Raw genomic sequence first — 17,875 nt, 5'->3', positions numbered from 1 at the left:
TAGATACCGCTTATTCAACAGAAGACCTCTAAGCAGTTTACAAAGTTACAAAAAATATAACTATATAAATTTAAAAATACAGGTGGAAACAAACAACAAGTTAAGGTGTTTGTGTGTATGCGTATCAGCAATTTCAAAATAATTATCCATGCAGTCAGTTCTGTTTTGTTAATATGAGAAAACAATTTCAAGGGAATTTGATGCATGAATAATTATTTTTGTGAAATGCTGTGGAGGGTTCCTCCAGTCTCCCTCCAGTTCATTTAATTCAAATCTTTTCCTTAATAAAATGTTCAATGCACCGATCGAACACCAGCCTAGCTTCATCATAACATTTTGCTGTTTGAATGAATCTTTGGACAAATGCAAAGTTATTCCAGCTGAACAAGTTGGTTGTTTTTAATAGGGTGGGCACAATGGGCACGCCAACAATAAAGACCAATTGACCCGTTGGTTTATTGCTGTTGGCTTATGCACTTGCGGAAACAGAGCACAAATCCACATCGTTATCACCCTCATAGCTAAATTTATGGCATGAGATGCGTGCTTCCAGAGGAAGTGTTTATTATACAATCAGTATGCCCTGTTAACTCATGTTCCACAGAGGGTGAGGCCCACAAAATATATTCATCAGCATCTGCCAAAGAGCGAGCCAGCAGTAAATCACACTCTTCAAAGTTGGTCTTAACTCTTTATTAGCAAAAACATGATCTCCACAAACTTGGTTGAGTGTCAGGCCGAATGAGCACAGCAGCTCATTCCCGGTGGTCCCACTCCATGAAAATCAGTTGCTGAGTGTGCTGGTCCCGGGGGGTTACCGTGCAGCACGGTCTGAGTCCAGTCCGAGGTCAAGGGTGTGGTATGGAGGCCATCCGTTAAGGCTGAAGCGGGGTCCAAGGCAAGGAGTTGGCTGGGGTCAGGAACTCTGGCAGAAGAGCAGGACAGGGTGCCGGCAGGAACAGGTTACCAACAATGTTGCTCCTGCAAGCTGGGACTGGGCTGGCTGGCTTTTATCTGCCCCGAGGCATAGGTCGGCCCTGGTCCACAGGTGACTCGCCTCTCCTGGCCTGGAGGCAAGCACTCCTCCTGCAAGAACTTAGTTCCCTCCTCCTCTCTGCCCTGAGCCTCTGCAGCTCAGGAGAGGCTGGAGGGTTACTGGACCCAGAGGCAACCTCACCTTCCCCTGATGGGGCTGAGGGTGGAGCACCTGCAGGCAATGGGTCCTTGATCACCTCCAGAGCAGATTCAGCTGGTGTCTGCTCCTGAGGATCCGGCACAGGTGAGGGCCCTTCAGGTTCAAGCCCCAGCCCCGGCTCAGCCGGTCCTGGAGGCGGGGACTCCTGTGCAGGCTGGGATTCCTCAGGTTCAGCCTCTGAATCCGATTCCCAGGCCATCACACTGAGACTGAAAGTCCCCACAGTTGTCTAAGTCCCCTCCTCTCCATGGTTTTTTCCCAAATAATCAGAGGCTGTGCCTTCGTGTAGCCAACCTCTCCTCCATTGTTTTCATGCCTCTTCTGGTTCTGGGACAAGAGGGAAGGAGAGCTTGTTGCAGCTGGAGGGGGAGACACCTATGAATCTCTGCTAGCCTGACTCATCTCGGGTGTCAGGGAACTGCCATCGGCTCAGGGGGGAGAGGGGAAAAGCCGGATGGATTACAGAGAGCCCCCAAAGATCGTGGGAAGCAGTTTCCTCAGCGGAGGAAGGTAGCCACGCCTCTAGTGGAGAGGAGATGCAGGGCTTGGAGGAGGCGAGGCAGTGCCAGGACACCTTGCCTGAGCAAAATGGGGAGGAGAGAGGTCCCCCATTACCCACGCCTTCCTTGCGCAGTAGGCTTCCATGCAGAGAGAGAGGCGCAGATTGAGCATCAAGAAACTACTCTGCTGGGGAAGGTTGAAGGACCGCCCACTCTCAGACTCTGCCAGTGAATGAGCAAGACACGGAATAGAGGCACTCTGCTCCAAAGGTTTTTATCACCGATAAGAAAGCTTTAAAACAGACTATTGAAGCATATTGCCTGTTTGCTCTCAAGCAACCAACTTATACCTCTAACACCTGCCTCTTGACCTCTCTCCTCTCCTGCTTCAGCTTCTGCCTCTGATTCTGCACTTCCTCCTGCCACAGACTCTCCCAGCTCACTAAGCCCTGTTACCTCTTCAGCTTCCAACACCTCCTTCTCCCAGTCTTCTCTCTCTGACCACGCATCCTCATCCCACCACCATTCCCTAGCCTCCGAGCCTTCTTCCCTTGGTGGTTCCTCAGCTGGTACCTCTTACCATTCCTCCGCATCCAACCAGTTCCTGACATCATCATTGCACATCTATCTTGCCTCTCCTCCCAAAGGACATCAGGACAGCAATGCAGAAACCTCATGTTCCACTGACCTGCGTGATGCAGACGCACTTTTGCAGTTTTGGACTTTGGAGGGAAGGCGTGGATTTAGAAGCATAATTTCTCTGCAGGTCTGGAAGTAAAATTGGAATTGAAGGAGCTGAAGGGGGAGAGAATGCTATAGGTGCCCTTTCTTCCACTTATCACCTGTCTGCATTTCCAGTCACAGAGCCATTTCCTCCTGAAGAGCACAATATTATGATTTTTGTAAAGAAAAAGAAAGGGGAGGAGGTTGGGGCTGCTTAGTGGTCTGAATTGACCTATGGTGGAATAATGTGACCTATTTTCCTTTAATAGAGTATGCACACTGATTCAGAACTGGTAAGTGCACACATCAGTGCTCAAATGGTGGTGAGAAGTCCCTGCTTCAAAATGTCTGGAAATCTTGAGGGCTTGGAAGAAGGTAGAGCCTACTGGGCTATGTCCTGTGTGGATGCAAAACTTAGGAAGCTGTGCACACCCTGAAGTGCTAAACCCCTTGCAGCGGGGACTGCCAGTGCCAATTCTGCTTTTACCTTACAGCTAAAGACCAATTATTTGGTAGTGCTAGGAACACTCTAGCAGGAAGCAGCCATGTTCCAACATGCGGAACACTTCAGTTTGCCATATGGTAACAACAACAATTAATCTGATGAAAATATAGATGGAGAAACGCTGCCAAATTTATACTTCCCAGCTCATTCCTTCATACTACGTTTTGCATGGGCTCTTGCTACAAGGATAAATCTCAACAGAATACCTTGTTCCTATTTTATGCTGAGGATCTTATCACCTACCGAAATAGCCTTCAAAGCATTTGCTGATTTGAACGTCTTCAGTGCACTCTTGTCAGGTGATCCCACACACAATCTTAGTGTTCATTAAGCAGCCATTGATTATCTTTTCAAACAGTGCCTGTTCAACGACAGCGCAATTTGGAACGATAGAACGTCGTTTGTTACTATTTGAGGCATTACTTCTTCTGTCGGTGAACTGTGTCTGTGTGCCAGCAAATGGGTCGCCACGTGCAACAATTACATCTTCCCATTTTGCAAGATTGCACGTGGCTCTTTCTCACCATAGCTGTGAGAAATAGCTGGAAAAACCATATATAGTGGTACCTCGGGTTACATACGCTTCAGGTTGCATACGTTTCAGGTTACACACTCTGCTAACCCAGAAATAGTGCTCCAGGTTAAGAACTTTGCTTCAGGATAAGAACAGAAATCGGGCTCCAGCAGCACGGCGGCAGCGGGAGGCCCCATTAGCTAAAGTGGTGCTTCAGGTTAAGAACAGTTTTAGGTTAAGAACGGACCTCTGGAACGAATTAAGTACTTAAACCGAGGTACCACTGTACATAGGATACCTAAAGCACAGTATGATGTGTTTCTTGATTGCTCCACTGCAGAGAACCTGGAAGTGCCAAACAGATTGAGAGCGAAGCTTGGAGCTCTTTTACTATCTGAGGTACAGATGGGGAAGTAATTTGATTCGGTTTGCATTTTAATGCAGACCAACCAAATTTGCGCATCTCTGAATTTTGCAATGCAGAACTCCAACCCAAAAACCACACATAAAAAACTGTGGCTATTTGGGGAAGTGTGCACAGAAATGCATATGTTTGTTAAATAGTATGCAAAACTGCATTGAATCAGGGAGGAGTGCTTAAGAATTGAAGACGGACGGATGGAGGAGGAGGAGGAGGGGAGTTGGAGTAGATCAGATCCTGACGGCCACAGGGGAAGTCACTGGCAGAGCGTGAAAGGCAACAAAAAGCAAACTTTTTGAGTTTTGGTCCATGGTCTCTCCCACCTTCAGAGCCACCCCTACATCTCCTTACCAAGGGCACAAGGGAGCCTAGGTATGCCTGTGGTTGGATCTAACCTTTTCTCACCATGTTAGCAGTGCCAGGCGAGATAACATGTTCTCACGCAGTAGCCCTGCCTCTTGTCATCTCTGCCCTTGACCACACTCTCCATGCAGTAAGAGAAGCTCTGAGAAGGAAGCTTGCTGAAGATGTATAGGCTGTCCCCATGAGCTGTAGCCCTGGGTTCAGCAGACTCCTCCCTCCACCCTGCGCCTGCCTCCAAAATTCCCCCCAAGTATGGGCAGGGTGTGGGCCAAAGCTGGCTGGGCATGTGACAGTGAAACAGGACTACCGGGTGCAATTCTGCCCCCACCCCCAGTCCCTCCACAAAGTTCAACTTGCATGGAGAGAAACAGCTGAAGAGGGTCTTCAAAAGGAAAGCAAAAACCCATTGAGACCAGCGTTGGTAAGGCTCAACTACTTTCGAACAGCCCATGAAGAAAGCAGGTAGGAGAACCAATGGCAAGAGATTGCAGGAATAATAATAATAATAATTAATAATAATTTATTATTTGTACCCCGCCCATCTGGCTGGGTTTCTCCAGCCACTCTGGGCGGCTTCCACAGAGACTAAAAATGCACTAAAATGTCACACATTAAAAACTTCCCTTAAGATGTCTTCTGAATGTCAGGTAGTTGTTTATCACTTTGACATCTGATGGGAGGGCGTTCCACAGGGAGGGTGCCACTACCAAGAAGGCCCTCTGCCTGGTTCCCTGTAGCTTTGCTTCTCGCAATGAGGGAACCACCAGAAGGCCCTCAGCGCTGGACCTCAGCGTCCAGGCAGAACGATGGGGGTGGAGACGCTCCTTCAGGTATACAGGACTGAGGCCGTTTAGGGCTTTAAAGGTCAGCACAAACACTTTGAATTGTGCTCGGAAACGTACTGGGAGCCAATGTAGGTCTTTCAAGACCAGTGTTATGTGGTCTTGGCGGCCTCCCCCAGCCACCAGTCTAGCTGCCGCATTCTGGATTAGTTGTAGTTTCTGGGTCACCTTCAAAGGTAGCCCCATGTAGAGCGCATTGCAGTAGTCCAAGCGGGAGATAACAGGAAGGTGTTCTGTGCACCTGGCAAAGGTGGAAGGGACATAGCAGAAGAAGGAGATTAAGGATTACGAGTCGTGGTTAGAAGCAAAGCCCTACTTGCCAGTTTTTAAAACAAATCTGTAAGATGCAATAAACATGGACATTGATGATGCCGTGGTACCAATGACATCATTCCAGTGTTAAGTTTGAGCATCCACCCCTTTGGGTATTTGTATCATTAGCGTTGTGCTGCTGAATATCCTGGGAAGAGGCTGATGAGGGCCTTGTGTTCTCTGCCGGCAATTTCCAACGGCGAGAAATTGCACGGTCCTTATAAGGCCTCGGCATGCGTTGGGGAACAAGCGCAGTGTTAAAGATGCTAAGCACAGCTGCATGTAAATGAAACACAATAAAACACAGCGAATATGGACGTGGTGAATAATTCAGACAACAAGCTAGCTATAGAAATCAATCTCATTATAAATTGCATCGGAGGGGGAATGGAAACACCGTCGTGCTTAAAGGATATGAAGGCGGTAAAGTTAAACACTCGAGTGTTAGAAACGGCAACAATTGAAGCGGCTTTTTCAACTTTCCTCCTGCCCTCTTTGGCACTTAGGAGGCACTTTAATTATTTTACCACGTTCCCTTTCTCCAAAGAACCTTCTCTCATTTAGAGCTCGAGATGAAGAGAGCTGAATGAATGGTTGGCTCCTCGATATTCTTTCTTCCGCTCGTCATTGTATACCTGGCCTCAGGCCTTATTTATCACGCACCGTGCAATGCCTGCGCTGAATACAAAATTATCCTTTGCCTCTTTTTTAAAACAAAATTTGTTTCCATGTGCCAAGCCCTGTAGTGCCTGGGCTTTTCACAGCATCTCCTTAGATCATGGCATCTGGAGAAGAAGGGAGACCCTCATCATACCAGAATGCTTTTGCTATGAGTCGAGTCCCATCGGTTTGCCATCAGCAGACACTGCAGGGAGAGTTTTGGTCATGTTCCTGGTGGGAATCTCTGAACCAGGAGCCTCTGAAGATTCATGAAACCACTGCCAGTACATTGTAGGAACTGGCAAGTTCCCCCGAATGTGGTTGTTGGGATTTTGACAAGAGAAGCCTCTTCAATCTATATTGTGGTACAGTGGTATCTCTACTTACGGACGTGATCCGTTCCGGGGTGCCGTTCGCACCCCAAAAAATCCATAAGTAGAGTGCTGCTTCTGCACATGTGCGTGGCGTAATGTGCGAAGCGCGCAGAACGCTTCTGCATGTGCGCGCGTGGCGAAACCCTGAAGTATACACTTCCAAGTTTGCCGCGTTTGCAGCCCGAAAATCCGCAACATAAACCTAACGCAGCTAGAGGTATGACTGTATTTAGGTCCTTCAGGCAGGCAGAGCATCCATATTAACTGTTTGGATTTGTTCTTATATGCAGGGCCGGCACTACTATTGGACAGAGTGAGGTAGCCGCCTCAGGTGGCAGCTCTTGGAGAGCAGTGGCAAGATGTTGGAAGACAGGGCAGTTTGTGCTACAAGCCCTTCCCTCACCCCCTATATTAGTCTGCTGCCCCTCAAGTACACACCCTCCAAGTGTCCTGATTTTCCAGGGACAGTCCTGAAATTATTGAGGCCATCCTGGCTTCTGATTTGATCCCAGAATGTCCCTGTTTTCCCCACCAGTGCTGGGTCCGGGGAGGAGGATCAGCTGGTGCTTGTCCTGGGCGATGGCGGTGGCGGCAGCAGCTGCAAGGGAACATCGCATTGCCTGCCCATGGCTGCTGCTGCCAAACTCCTCCCTTGGGCAGCTCATGGCTACTGGTGGAGAGCGGGCAAAGAGGAAGAGGAGAAGCTGTGGCTGTTGAGGCCCAGCCCCGCATGATGCGCCAGCTCTGAGGAGCAGGCAGAGGGCAGGAAGAAATAGTGAGGGGAGTAGAGCACAAGGATTACTGTACTGGTTTTTTAAATGCTTTGTGCGTCCACATCTAATTTTGCCCCTTTCTAAAATTTATTTATTGGTGTGCGTGTTTCTTTTTGCAACTCTACAACAAAATAAATTGGAATTGGAATTAAGAGGTTTTCTCAAGACGGTGGAGGGCGATTGTGCTATGTCCCGTTGGTAAGGTGGGACTCGCCCTTCTCCTGATAGGAAATGGAGGGAGACAAAAAAAATGGAGCGGGTTGAGGAGGGTCAGTTGGAAGGGAGTGAGAAATGTCCCTACTTTCATCTGAGGAATGTTGCAGGGTACGCAAGTAGAGAGGAAGATGGCAGTGCTGGAAGAAGAGGCGACTGCCAATCTGGCTGGCATTTGTGCACGGAGCGGGAAGCGCCATCTTGTCTGCCTCAGGCAGCAAAATATCTTGAGCCGGTCCTGTTTATATGCATCTGTCCTTGGCAAATGTGATGCCAGTGGGCAGGCTGGCAGTAGAAACCAGGCAAGGCTGGATCTTACAAATCAGTCCAAAGAGACGCCGGTATAGTCAAATCGAGTCCATAGCTACTGCTGAAAAACTATATTAGAGGGCCAATTTAGAAAAGACTCATTTTCAACTACATGGCAAAAAACATATTATATATTTATGATGACAGCAGTGTCCCAATGCCTCCTGTGAAATATGCCACAATTTGCAATTTTTCATAACTTCTCAGCTTTGTCAGAATATCATAAGGCCTCCAGGACAATATCTGGATACACAATCTATAAACAAGACAAATCTTTAAAAAAATTGTTGCTGACCCTTAACACCAATAATGGTAATTGTTTTTTTCTAGCGGTTGTGAATGAAACGACCCAAATGTGTGTGTGTTAATTTTCATTCAACTGTATTGTTTTTTTCTTTATTTCTTTACTCTTGTATGTCACTGAAGTACATATTGTTGATTAAATAAATAATTTTAAAAGCATTTAAAAGAGAGAAAGAAAGAGACACGGTTAGAGCCTTTCAAGTGTAACTGATGCACAGTCCTCTTTTGCCATTTGGGGTCTATATCCTGGGTGTTGTCTTTGTCCATGGAGTTTTCTTGGCAGGGATACTGGAGTGGTTTGCCAGTTCCTGCTCCAGGTGGATCACGTTAGGTCAAAACTCTCCACTATGACCTGTCCATCTTGGGTGGCCCTGCACGGCATAGCTCATAGCTTCTCTGAGTTCTTCAAGCCCCTTTGCCAGATCCTGAAGCTGAGGCTCCAATACTTTGGCCACCTCATGAGAAGAGAAGACTCCCTGGAAAAGACCCTGATGTTGGGAAAGATGGAGGGCACAAGGAGAAGGGGACGACAGAGGACGAGATGGTTGGACAGTGTTGTCAAAGCTACCAGCATGAGTTTGACCAAACTGCGGGAGGCAGTGGAAGACAGGAGTGCCTGGTGTGCTCTGGTCCAGAGGGCCACCAAGAGGCGGACACAACTAAACGACTAAACAACAACAACAACAACAACAACAACAACCCCGGGTGCATTGTTTCTTAATGGCCCTAGCTTGACCAGGTCGTTTTCCATAGGCTAGCCCAGGAATTCCTCTGCAGCTGGTATTCCTCCCTTCACACCCCAAATACTCAAAATCCCACTCTTTATTAATTTCTAGGGTTTAGGGAGGAGACCCTCCCTTCTAAATCTAGAACAGTATTATGGGCTATACCAAAGCATCCTTTGGTATATTCAGTCCTTTTTTAAAAAAATCTGACCGTGCTGCATCTTTTGAACAGAAGGAACTGAGAACTAGGAGTCAACATCAACGTCATTGAAACCTCCAGGGGTACCAGTACACAGATCATGAGACTCCTGATTCAGATGTTGGCCTGTCCTGAGCTTGACAGTGATGGAGCCCAGAAGGCCTATTCTTCCGTCATTTCTTTCTGTTGCTTCCCTCCCTCCCTCCGGCTCTGAGGAGGCTCTGATGTGGCCCAAATAACTAGAGGGGAGAGATCAGGTCAGAAGCCCTGCTGTGGAAGGAACCGGAGCAGCCTGCCTGAGTCATCCTCTCCGTAGCAGCGGAAATCTCTGCTCAGCAACCTGCTCGGATCCTGCCCCCAACTTCTGCAGAGTCCTGATGCTGGAAAAGAAATGTCACCTCCAAGGTTGATCTATCAAGCACGGGAATAAATTACATTACATGAAGAGCGGGGGAAAGTGATGAGTATTCATGAATATTCAGGAGGCAATTCAAACAAGCCCAATTAATAAGGAAATTAATTACCGAAGTGATTGGGGCTGCCAGTTCCTTTTATTTAAATGCACCAACAATTGCCTCTGCATGATCCATCTCACTCGTGGGGTGGGGTGGGGGGTTGTTGCAGGAGAAACGAAGCCCCATAATCCCATTTCTGTTTGAGTTGTCAGAGGTAGGGCAGTGATGGGGCCTGGCAAGGTGAGGTCTCTTGCAGCAAATTTGGGGGTACCATTAAAGGGAAGCAAAAATATGTGTGTGTGTTTTTTTGTTTTGCTTTTTAACACCACAGTGGCCACCATTTGAAATTACTGCTTCAGGCCTTAAGATGTTTTGGTCCATGTCTGGGTTGTGACCTGATCTGTGAGCTATGTGAGGCTGCGATTTCCCACATCAGACTTGCTCCCTTGAAGGTTTTATACAGGGAATGGAAGTGTGGGTGGGTGGGAGTGTAGAATCCTGTATCCTTCAGAGCACCTCTTTTTGTCAACTCTCTGGAGCAGACGAGAGGGACCTTTGCCCCAGCAAACATAAACAATGACTAGGGATGATGGGAGCTGTGGCTCAGCAACATCTGTGGACCAGAGGTTCCCCACACCTGCCCTGGAGCCTTTAAAAGAAATATTACAAGAAATAAGATGTCAATTGGAACAAGAGAGAGAAAACACAGAACGGACAAACAGTAGATATGCAAACCTGGGAGGTGGGGGCAAAAAACATTCTTTATCCCATGCCTTGGTAAGATTGAGCCGGCCGACAGAAATTAGGGTGGAGGAGTGCTCAGTGTTCCAGTGTCCTTTAATAGTTTTTTTTTTTTTAACTCCCCTGCTTTTGAAAACTGTGGGAATGTTTAGGATAGTAAAGGGTAAAGGGACCCCTGACCGTTAGGTCCAGTCGCAGACGACTCTGGGATTACGGCGCTCATCTTGCTTTATTGGCTGAGGGAGCCGGCGTACAGCTTCCGGGTCATGTGGCCAGCATGACTAAGCCGCTTCTGGCAAACCAGAGCAGCACACGGAAACGCCGTTTACCTTCCCGCCGAAGTGGTACCTATTTATCTACTTGCACTGGTGTGCTTTCAAACTGCTAGGTTGGCAGGAGCTGGGACCGAGCAACGGGAGTTCACCCTGTCGCAGGGATTCGAACCGCTGACCTTCTGATCGGCAAGCCCTAGGCTCTGTGATTTAGACCACAGCACCACCCATGTTCCCTATTTAGGATAGTAGGAAAAGATATATTGAATAAGTATTATCCTTCCTTCACTCACACTAGTAAGTGATGTAGCAGAGCAGATCCCCCTCAATATAGCTGGAAGACAGTTTGCAGATTTGTTTGAATCTCTTAATTAAGATTATTTCCTGGTGTCCCCTTTAATCCCTCATAAAAGAATAAAGACACAAGAGTCTTTCTGAGTAAAGTAACAAAAAGTTTACTCACATTGCAGTTCACGATTTGGTCCCTGAAAGGCAGGCTCTACTTAGTATTTACACAAACAGACAGTGAGTTCATCTCATATGGAGACTGAACTCATGTGCTGCTGGCTGAGAGCCAGCAGACAGCAGAATTACATTAATAAAACAAAATGGCTGCAGGAGAACAGCATTACAGCAAGAGATAGAACAACACAACAGTATCAAGACAGCAAGAATCAAGACTGAGAAAATGGCTGCATGATGGCTCTCTTATGGAGTCAGCCAGGGCCACATCCATCTCCCAGGTCACATGTAGGGGGAAGATGCTCCAGACCAGGAAGTTACACTGACTGGATGTCCCCCTGCCTGTGTCCACTCTAGGGAAATAAGGAATGTTGCATTTGACTGTACCAATGGATTATATCCCACAAAAACAAGGGGAGTTGAAAAGGAATCAGGCACATGACTCAATATCACCCTAGCCTGGCACATGTCAGGGGACCAGAACAGTTCAGGACTGTCTCCAGCATAGATAGTTCCATTTTGGTTACATAAGGATTGGTCTCTGATGAAGCATCTATGATGAAGACCCCAGATGTGCTTCTAAAAGCTGGTTGCTGGGTGTGTGTGTCAGAAACAGCAAGAGAGAGCTGCTTCCTTCATGACCTGCTTTTGGACTTCCCAGAGCATCTGACAGTCTATTATTGGGAACAGGATGCTGGACTATTTGGGCCCTTGGTCTAATCCACTTGGGCGTCATGGATGGGTTGGGCGCAGAAGAATGGTGGGAGGAACTAGCTGGGAAACCCCCAAGGGAAGAAGGCTCAGAGCCTAGAGATTGGTGGTGGGACAATGGTGAGTGGTCACAAGGGAGAAGAGGGAGAAGACTGGGAAGAGGAGGTGTCAGAAACTAAAGAGGTAACAAGGCTTAGTGAGCTGGGGGGAGTCTGGGGCAGAGAGAAGTCCAGAATCAGAGGCAGAAGCTGAAGCAGGATAATGGGATGAGGGAGGCCAAGAGCCAGAGATGAGTCAGGCTGGCAAAGAGTCACAGGTGTCTCCCCCTCCTGCTGCAACAACCGGTGTGATGGCCTGGGAATCCGATTCAGAGGCTGAACCTGAGGAGTCCCAGCCTGCACAGGAGTCCCCACCTCCAGGGCCAGCTGAGCTGGGGCAGGGCCTTGATTCTGAAGCACCTGCACCTGTGCCGGATCCTCAGGAGCAGGCACCAGGTGAATCCACTCTGGCTCCAGAGGCGATTGAGGACGCATTGCCTACAGGTGCGCCTCTCCCAGCCCTGTCGGGGGAAGGTGAGTCTCCCCCTGGGTCCAGTAACCCTTCAGCCTCTCCTGAGCTGCAGAGGCTCAGGGCAGAGAGGCGGAGGGAGCTTGTCTCTCCCAGGAGGAGTGCTCGCCTTAAGGCCAGGAGAGGCAGGTCTCCTGGGGGCCGGCACTGCCCCTGGCCTCAAAGAAGATAAAGGCCAGTCAGCCCGGTCCCAGGTTGCAGGAGCAACGTCGTTGAAGAGCTGTTTCGGCCAGCACCCAGTCCTGTTCTTCCAGAGTTCCTGTCCTTGCCTGGCTCCTCGCTTTGGACCCCGCCTCGCCCGTGGAGGACAGACTACCGACCTTCGACCCAGGTCCTGGACCTCGCCCCACGGTAACCTCCCCCCGGGACCAGCACAACCACCCCTTTTCCTTTGTCCCAGAACCAGAAGAGGCATGAAAAAGGCGGAGGAGAGGTTGACAGCAGGCAGGTGCAGTCTCCAATTGCTTGGGGAAAAACCTGGAGAGGAGGGGGCTGTGAGGAGGCGGGGACTTTCAGTCCCAGCAACTGATTTTCATGGGGGCATGAGACCGCCGGGGATGAGATGTTCTGCTCATTAGGCCTGACACTCAGTCACGTCTGTGAAGATTGTGTTTTTGCGAATAAAAAGTTAACTCCATCTATGAACTGTGTGATTACCAACCGGCATGCTCCTGCAGCACTGAGATCTTTTTATGCTGGGCTCAACCATGGCTCTACACAGCTGCTCTGATTGCAGTGGCAGTTCTTGTACCTACCCTGGGTGATCATGTCTGTGACAAAAGGATGACTCCTTGCCTGCTGATTTATCATGTCTGGACTGGCAAAGGATTCACACTCTTGTCTGGGGAGGGGGCCAGAGGTCATGCAGCAGGTATTGGTTGCCGCTTGTGATGGCCTGGGATTCGGGCTCGGAACCAGAGGAGACTCAGCCTGCACCGGATCCTTTGCCTCAGGCATCATCTGAACCAAGTCTGGGGCCTGATCCTGAAGAGTCCCAGTCTGCACAGGTTCCCCTACAACAAACACCAGCTGGGCCAAGTCAGGGGCCTGAACCTGCCCTGGCTCCAGATGCGGGGATGACCTCGTTGCCTCCAGCTGGGCCATCACTTACAGCTGCTCCACTACCAGTTGGGTCAGAGGAGGCTGAGGCGGCCCCTGGGTCTAGTAACCCACCGACGTCTCCCGAGCTGCAGAGACTCAGGTCTGAGAAAAGGAGAGACCTGAGTACTTGCAGGAGGAGTGCTCGCCTTCGGGTGAGACAGGGAGGTGAGTCGCCGGGGGATCAGGACTGGCCGTTACCCCAACAAAGATAAAAGGCTGTCGGACCCCGCCCCAGGTTGTGGGAGCAACATTGCTATATGCTAGATCCTGCCTGAGATCCTGTACCTGTCCTTGCCTGGTTTCCTGCCTTGGCCCTGTTGGACTGTCTCCCAGTGGAACCTTCGTATTCTGGACCGGACCTGGACTGCGTTTCACAGGTTACCCCCGGGCCCAGCACACTGCTGTCCAGGCGATTGGAGGATTCTGCTACTGTGGGCATTCCCATCCAGCTAGCTTACCTTGTGGACTGCAAGTGGAGTCTAGGCCTATCCTGGATCGCATGGCATAAGTATGGCACTCTGATCGCCATTGCACCTTGACCAGGACCTCCTTTGCGTGGGTAGCCTGGGGTCATCCTTGGTGCACAACATTTCATGGAGGCACTTCCAAGGATGCTGTGGAAGTGAGAGCTGACGTTGCTACACTGGGGTTTGTTTCCTCAGTTATTGTTTTGCTTTCTCCTTTGATGCTGAGAGTGCGCAGGATTGTAAATGCATGGTGCCAGCGTTAGCTCTGGCATAGCGACTACTGGCGCAGCCAAACATAGGACCAGCCTGTCTCTTATAGATAAGGAATGCTGTGTTGAAGGCAAGGAAGTGGGAGGAAAGCTGCGGTTTGATTCTTATTATCATACAGAAAAAATATGGATAGCTTGAAGTTTTTTTGTTCTCTAGAAGATACAGGGGTGTTAAGCAGGGTGAGGAGACTGCCTCGGGAGACGTATTTTGGGGTGTCTTTAAAAGGCAGTAAATGGTCGACCATTTAGTTTATTGTATTTTTACCACCCTTGGAGGTGTCTCCTGCATCTTCTCACTCAAGAACAAGAATGTCAAGGACTGTCTGTGATTTCATGTTTGGAACATCAATCTTTTTCCTATTTTAGTGGGGAAGGAAAGCAAAACCAAAAACCAGCTCCCTCTTAGAAGAAGGCTTTTATCCACATGAAGCTTTCCATGAAACATGGGCTTTCCTTCAGAAATGTAGAATCGTAGAATTGTAGAGTTGGAAGGGATCCAATGGTCATCTAGTCCACCCCCTGCAATGCAGGAATCTCAGCTAAAGCATCCGTGACAGATGGCCATCCAACCTCTGCTTAAAAACTTCCATGGTTTTTACCTCCCGAGGGAGTCTTTTCCACTGTTGAACAGTTCTTACAGTCAGAAAGTTCTTCCTGATGTTTAGTCAGAATCACCTTTCATGTTACTTGAAGCCATTGGTTTGAGTCCTTTGCTCCAGACCAGGAAAAACAAGCTTGTTCTCTCTTCCAAGTGACAGCCCTTAAGATATTTGCAGATGGCTACCATATCTCCTCTCAGGCTAAACATATCCAGTTCCTTCAACCATTCCTCATATGGTTTGGTTTAGAGACCCTTGATCATATTGGTTGCCCTCCTCTGCACACGTTCCAGCTTGTCAACATCCTTCTTAAATTGTGGTGCCCACAATTTGTGGTGTCATATACTGTATACCTAATGATCACTTTTCCTTATTTACAACTGATATCCTTCAGAACGTATATAAATGCCATGGGAAATCATTCTAAAACAAAAAGGCAGTTCATTTGTGAAATATTTGTCCAATGGGTAATTATAGTCATCCAGTGAAAATCATTTAAAAATAAGAATATGAGTTCATCCACAGTCTTCTCTGAAATCCAGCCTCCGTAGTTCCTAGCACTAATTAGGTTTAATTGGTGCTAGGAAATAAGCACAAAAATGTCTAGTGTTGCTTTACAATGGTTCAATGAGAACAACCTTAATCTTAAAACTAACATGTACTCTTGTTATATTATTCCTCCCAAAGCCTTGAATTAATTGTTTGTTTCTTTTTTCAGACTTTTCACTGGAGACAAAACTCAGATTGCTAATTTAACATGCATTCATACATGTCAAGGCCAACATAGAAGTGACTGGAGGCAGGCAGTTTTTAAGGCCATGCCTAGGCTACCATCTTAAAACTGGTTTAAACTTTGTGAAATATAATTCTGTTGAGGGAACTAAGGATCTTTAGCACAGCATACTCAGCACACTTACCAAACTATGCTTTCCAGGCTTACTTAAGGGTGAGGCACAGCAGCTAAATTGGTATAAAACCAAAACATTTATAGCATAAGAGAGCTAAAATTGGTTGAAGAAAGGCGTCATTTCCTATGTTGTACCACTATATTCCCCCAACCCTCCAAATGTTCGGGACTGCAACACCCATCTTCTCCGATCTGTAGGTTTTTTGAAATAATTTTAAAAGAGCTAAAAAACCACTATGGGGAAAAAGAAGGTGGCACAGGCACAAGCCAATCGGTGCTATGCATAGCCAACTGATTGGTTCTGCAGAAAAATACAGGCTTTTCTCCCGCTCCTCCCAAGTATTTTGTGGGAGGGGTTCAAGAGACTCCCATAAGGGGTCTGGGGGTCTGTTTTAGGGCCTCCACTCTAGCTTGGGGGGGCAGGGTCTGTGCCACATACCCCAGTTACCAACTGGTCCTGTGCCATTGTGAGGCAACTGCTATGTGGTCGACTTCAACAGGCGCACTGGGAGGGATGTCAGCCAGCAGGTGCGCTGTCCAATAAACAGATCCTTGCCCTGAGCCATGCAAACCCCTGACATACAGTAGCCAATAAAGTTGTGGCTCATGTTACACCCATACACTGACTTTTGGTGCTATTTCCTTGCATCCCCACAGTGAGAGACCTAACTGCATGTGGCACAAAAAGAGAAACCTGTGTTATAAGAAAAAAACCTGCTCCCTTACCCTTATTTTTTAATGTATTTTTATTGAAGATTTTCTTGATTTACAGAAGTATGTGTAATGGCTCTCTCTCGTATTTTCCCCATGTAACATTTTTACAAATCAGTTTCATTTGTTGAGACATTAGGAAGAAAAGGGGGAGAGGGGGAGAGGGGGGAGATGAGTGGGGTTGGGGTTGGGTGGTGATATGTAGGGTTTTGTGTCAGCGTCGCTTGTGCAGGTTCTCTTTGCTATTTGCTTGTGTTCCTTTGGTGGTGAGAGAGGTTGGGGTTGGCCTAGGGTGTGGTTGTTTGTTTGTGATTGGCTGTGGTGGTCTTTGTTTTCATGTGTGAGTGGGGTGGGTGGGTGGATGTTTTGGATCAGGTTAGCCATATTGATTCGTATGCTGTTGGTGGATTCTTATAGAATCATAGAATCATAGAGTTGGAAGAGACCACAAGGGCCATCGAGTCCAACCCCCTGCCAAGCAGGAAACACCATCAGAGCACTCCTGACATATGGTTGTCAAGCCTCTGCTTAAAGACCTCCAAAGAAGGAGACTCCACCATACTCCTTGGCGGCAAATTCCACTGTCGAACAGCTCTTACTGTCAGGAAGTTCTTCCTAATGTTTAGGTGGAATCTTCTTTCTTGTAGTTTGGATCCATTGCTCCGTGTCCGCTTCTCTGGAGCAGCAGAAAACAACCTTTCTCCCTCCTCTTATCGTTGTCTTGTTAGGCTGTGTATGTGATATAGGGGAGCCTTATTGGTGTGAAGGCGTCTTCTTCTATTTGTCCTCATGTCAGTTTCAGTTTATTGGTTAATTTTTCGAGTAGGGCTGTTTCCCATACTATTTGGTACCATTGGTCCATGCTTACTCCTGACAGGTCTCTCCAGTGTCTGGTTATGGTGTTTCTGGCTGCTGAAAGTAGGTGGGTTATGAGTTCTTTGTGGTGTAAATGGGCATTATTGTCTTGGAAGATATTTAGTAGGACCAATTCTTGGGTGATTTCTAATACTTGCTTAGTTATTTTACATATTTCTCGTATGGCTGTTGTCCAGAATATTCCAGAGCCCGTATAGAGTCCTTAAGGAGAAAAATAACAGAGGCCAACCAGAGGATATTGAGAAGCAAAGCCTGATCTTTATTAAAGGAAAATAAACTGTTGAAACAGGGTCCCCACTCACCACACGCAGGAGGGAGGAGAACCCCCAACAATGGTGCGCAAGCCCCTATATAGACTTTTGAAAGACCACAACCCCAGAACATTCATACATACATTCATACATCACAGAAAGAGGTGGTCTCCAGCAGAAATTTGAGTGTTGCTTCTCTCCTGTCTGCCAGGATACCTGATAATGCTTTACTTGATTGCATTTTCTGGGTAGCCTAGCCATTCCTTGGAGATGGTAAATACTGAGTTCCTGAATCTCTTACACATATTGATAGTGTGCTCAGCTTAATACTTGCCAGACTGCATTTGAAAAGGGAGGTGTAAGCCCCTTAAGTCAAAAGACAATTGGAAAGCTTTTCCCATTTCCTTCCTCCTTGCAGAGAAATATTTGAGGTCAATTTGGGAGAGTCAAAATGGCTTCAGGATTGTTCTCCTGTACTATTTCAGACACGTGGTTTATATACTTATGTGTTTGCCTTGTACATTTATGAACATTTATTTTATATTTGAGACCTTA

This window comes from Podarcis pityusensis, assembly GCF_964106645.2.
Source record: "Podarcis pityusensis genome assembly, chromosome: 17".
In the NCBI taxonomy this organism is placed as follows: Eukaryota; Metazoa; Chordata; class Lepidosauria; order Squamata; family Lacertidae; genus Podarcis; species Podarcis pityusensis.
The sequence above is the reverse complement of the archived record's forward strand: the minus strand, read 5'-3'. Positions refer to the sequence as shown.